This window comes from Callithrix jacchus, chromosome 1 (assembly GCF_049354715.1).
Source record: "Callithrix jacchus isolate 240 chromosome 1, calJac240_pri, whole genome shotgun sequence".
NCBI classification, from domain to species: Eukaryota; Metazoa; Chordata; class Mammalia; order Primates; family Cebidae; genus Callithrix; species Callithrix jacchus.
The window spans coordinates 71,462,689-71,467,683 of NC_133502.1; positions in this window are offsets into that span (position 1 = coordinate 71,462,689).

Consider the following 4,995-nt stretch of genomic DNA (forward strand, 5'->3'; position numbering starts at 1 on the left):
ACCGCATATTCTCACTCATAGGTGGGTGATGAACAATGAGAACACATGGACAAGGGAGGGGAGCACTACACACTGGGGTCTATTGGGGGGAATAGGGGAGGGACAGCCGGGGGGGAGCTGGGGAGGGGTAGCATGGGGAGAAATGCCAGATGTGAGTGAAGGGGAGGAAGACAGCAAATCACACAGCCACGTGTGTACCTATGCAACTATCTTGCATGTTCTTCACATGTACCCCAAAACCTAAAATGCAATAAAAAAATAGAATGCGTACCTCAAAGTGTTGTTCTGAAGATTCAATTCGCTATTATATGTAAACAGAGTGCTGGACACATAGCAGGTGCTACATAAGTGCTTCCCGTCATTAGAGCGACTTTTATCTGTACTTTCGGTTGTGGCTATGATTAGCTCTGAGAAGTGGCATAGGCCTGGACTCACCTTCCCTCTCTGCATGGTGCCCATTAGGGCCCTTTTCCCAGTTTGTCACTCAGCCAGGGAGCTGGGTGCCCAGGTGTGCCTGCTTACATCCACAGAAGAGCCACCTTGGCCTGCCTGGCCCCTGAATAAAGAGCCTTGGCTGCAGATTTATCTCCTCCTGGGCAGTGGGCATCCTGGGCCAGCCTGAGGCTTCCGGACCCCTCCTAAGCCTGCCCTGGGCAAATGCTCAGCTCACATCATGTAGAGGTTTCAGAGGGGGCAACACCACTCTAGACCTGGAGCCCTAACACCCCCTGCTTCCAGCCTGGTCCTGCAGTGACCAGCAGGGCAAGTGTGGCCACCTCCTCCCCCAGGGCACCAGTCTACACCTCCCCTGCCAATTGTACCACCACATCCCAGGCAGGGTGGAGAGATATGCTGATGTCACACAGTAGGCACTCAAACAGGACAGTCACCAACAGATGGGCTGCTGGAGTTTCTGAACCCTTCCCTGCCAGCCGTCCCCTCTCCTCCCATTTGTCCCCTCCCCCATCCATTGTCCCCTCCGCCTGTGGGGAGCAACTGGTGGTTGCGTTTAAGTGAGTAATTTGGCCCCCGTTTAAGAAGAGGAAGCAATAATAGCAGCCGTAATTGTCCAAATTACTGCTGCCCCTTCCAGTTTGACATCTGCCTAATGACGGCGGATGGAAACCTGACCCGTGGCCGCGGGCGGGTGAACGGTGATGGCTGCTTGGAGCCGAGTATCCCGTCCCCAAAGCTGGTAGAGGCCCTGCTGGCCTGTGCTGGAGGCTCCAGGGCTGGGGGCTTCAGTGCGGTGTCCATGGGCTCCCCTCGACCACGTGTGAGGGAAGGACCCACCTCACCTCAGAGACTCACAAACCGAAGCCCAGAGGGACAGCGAATGCCCCATGGCCGCAGAAGGTGGCTGGACCAGGGGATGGGAGGGAGATTGTTCACTCTTTGCCATTTGGTATTTTTCAAATTTTGAACCAGCTATTGCATTATCAATCCAAAATTTAAAATAAACAAGACAGTGCCTCTTCAGCTGTGGCTTGGATGGCTCTTGACTGTCAAAGACACCTGCTTTGAGGTACAGGAATCTTACTGAACAGTGGGGCTCTGCTATCTCCAAAGCCACTTGGCCAAGACCTCACTGTGAGGACACAGGGCATGAACATAGCCCCAGTCTGCTGACCCTCTCCTCTCAAGGCTCTTAGGGCCAGAGGGCCCAGGAGCTCCCAGACATGGGATTTCATGGGTCTATCACTTTCTAAAAGTTAGGGAGAAACCTCCCCAGGGCTTCTTACTCTGTGTCATCAAGTACAGACCCAAACTGCCTAACACAAATCCACTGCTATTTGTTACCACCAAAGAGCAGAGCTCTCAGCAGCAAGGACTTTGTAAAAAAGGACCATAGTGATGGCTTTATGACCTGCCTGGTGTGAACCCGGTCCACTGTTTAAGGACAGAGGGAGTCACTGGCCATGGGCTGGGAAGTCAGGAGGGGGTTGTTGCGGAGGCAGCAGGTTCCAGCTACAATATCCTTAGGAAAGGCTCACTCTCCACCTCTCAGCTGCATTCGTCAGGCCTTCTGCAAGCTCAGGCTGTTGGGGACAAGGAGAGGAGAAGGCAGCAGTTTCTAGAGGATTGGGGCGCTCAAGAAACTCCCCATCCCCAGCCCTGCAGGAACTCCAGCTGCTCCCACTTACATAGTTGGGTTGCTTTGGGAAGGCAAGGAGCTGAAACCACCAGCTTCTTAGGGGTCCCTAGGGGATCAGGGCCCATTGCTGGGGACCCCTGCAGATGGGGAACCCAATACTGATTCTGGCCCAGTGAGAAGGGCTCACCATCAGGATTAGGATGATACTAAAAAGCTGAAGAATATCCTGTTTCTTCCACTCCTGAGTGGCCCATAACCAGGAAGGACCTGGGGGTATTGGACCCTTTCTGGAAAACTCTGAGGTCTATGAAGGTCCTTGGCTGGTACTGGGTCAGCTCTGTGCTATTGGTCAAATGCTAGACCATTCCCAATTTCCTTTTCCAAGAGGAGCTTCTTTTTTCACTCATTTAGCAGGCACTTACTGTGGGCTGAGGGATCATTTTGTGGGGGGTGGTACAAAGAATTCTAGATTTAGAGGCAGATGCACACAGGTTTGACTTCAAAACCTTGCCCCTTTGCCATCTTGAGCAGAGCTGTTCTCTTCTGTCCCTCAGTTTACTCCTCTATAAAATGGGAATGATAATGCGGGTGTTGGAGGTTGCCTTGAGGGCATGTTGGGCCCTGAAGCCTCTAATGGGGCCTTGGGATCTTCCTGTAGGACCCTTGTCTCCAGCAGCTCCAGGCTTGAGGTGCCTCTCTTCCATGGGTCCATTCACTCCCTGCCCCTGGGGTTTGTTGCACATTCTCTCACCCTTACATTTGGGGGCTGCCCTAGAGCTGTAGGGTAACAGGCTAATGGACTGGGAGGACCCCAAGACACCAAGGCCCTGGGTGGGCTGAACAGACCTGGGTTCTGGCTGCAGAGAGGGCACCAGGCCTGTAAAGATGAACGAGTCCCCCGCCCCGGACACTTCAATGGCTGGGGTCTTTGCTGGTGAGAATCCTCAGCCCCAGGTCTGCAGTCCTTTCCCTACTTGTGGCCTCAGGTGGCCTGAGCCTCGGGTTCTCAAGTGTGAGGTAGAGACTCCATTCCCCATCCACCAGACCTGGGAGACAGGGAGGGAGGGGGCCATGAAGGGAGGGAACTGAAACGTTAGTGAGCACCTACTAAGTGCCACCCCTAGAGTAAGGGGGTCTCACGGACCCCCCACACCAGACCAGAATGGGCCGAGTCACAGGCAGGTCAGGCCATGCCTCTGAGCATCTGTGTTATGGGATGATGCTCGGCTGGGCGCCCTGGGGACAGCCTGACGCTGTGACAAACTGGGGTGATCGATCCTCAAACCTGGCTCAGGCAATTGGCCCATAGCCCCGCTAGGGGCGGACTGAGGCGCGCATCTGTGGAGCTGAGCTGGACCCTCCACTGACCCAGTCCCGCTGGCTAAGTGTCCACAGACACCAGCTCAGAGCACCCCAGCAAGTCACCAACAGCACCTGCAGGTGTCTCCAGAACTCCTGCAGAGAAAGGGCTTGGAGCTGACTCGGGTTGCAGAGGGGGTCCCAAGCTGTGCCCCCATTCCCGCGCCCTGTCCTTCTCCTGCTTCCTCAAAGCAGCCGCTTCCAGCCATTCGCTAAGAGCCCTGGGCCCTTCCTTCCGGCCTCACGGCAGCTGGGGCCACAGAAGGAGCATAAAAACGTCTGGATGATGACACCCGTTCACCTTTATTATATACAGAGGCCCCTCATCTCCTGCCTCTCAGGGGCGCCCCTCCGCCAGCCCTATCAGCGGGAAGGAATGTCTGCGAGGCCCGCGAGATGGAGCCTCCTCCGCCCATCCATCACCGCCTGCCGAGCAGCTTGCTGTGCCGGGAGGGCGCCGGTGGGGTGCGCCTGGGGAGGCCCGGTTTCGAGGGGCGCCAGAGGCCTGCTCGGCCAGGGTCCAGCCCCGGGAGGGGGGTTCGCGCAGCCTGACACCAGGGGCTCCTGGTCTTGGGCCCCCGCAGGCCCGGCCTGTCTCCTGGGGGTCGGGGAACTAGGATCCAGCCCTCTAGTGCGGGCGGAGCTGCTGCAAGAAAGGGCTGAGGGTAGTCAGGTCTGGGAGTCCAGAGCAGGAGCAGGCTGGAGATCAAGGGGGGCCGTTTGAGGGGGTTGCAGTGCGGGGAGAGGGGCTGCAACATTGAAGGTGCAGGGCTGCCAGTGCCGGGGTCGGCCCAGCGTCCTCCCCTAGACAGGGTCCCACATACACCCAGTTGGGGAGAGGACACATGGGAAGAGTCGGTATCCGTGCCTGCACCCGTTTATACACTGTTTTAAACAAAAACATAAAATGGTTTTTCCGTGGTTCCCATGTACTCTGACTTTTCCAAGAAAGCAGTGCCTATGGGAGACGTGGGACAGTCACTCCCTACTTCCTAAAGCGCTGCCCGGTCTCCTGGGAAACCGCAGCGGTGCCTGGCACTGTGCAGCATCTGCACAGAGGCGCCGTTATTGTCACCCTGATGCGGTTCCCAGGTTGCACGTGCCTGGAGAAGGTGTTGGCTGGACGTGGTTGCACCTCTGACTTCCTTTAACTCCTTGCGTCGCCCTGCAGGCCTCTAAGGGCCACCTGACGACGTCTAGTGTCTCCCCGCCTTCTACAACTTGCCTATTGAAAAGTACCTTTTAAAAAATGTAGTATTCATTTCCTTTGTCTTCCTCAATCGCAGGTGAGGCATCGTGTGGTAACAGGATGTCAGAAAATTGAGCAGGAGGCGGGTGCTGGTTCTGACTGGGCAGGTGGGCAGTCTGATGGGTCCGCAAACTTCTCCCCTTTCCCTCCCACCACTTGCCGGCTGTAGCCCCCAGGGAGTCACTGTGCTCAGCTCGAAGACCCCCTTCCCGCCTCCAACAGGAACAGAGGAAGTGGGAGAGCCACCTAGTGATGATCCTGCCCAGGGCACACTCCTGCAGACAGAGCACTC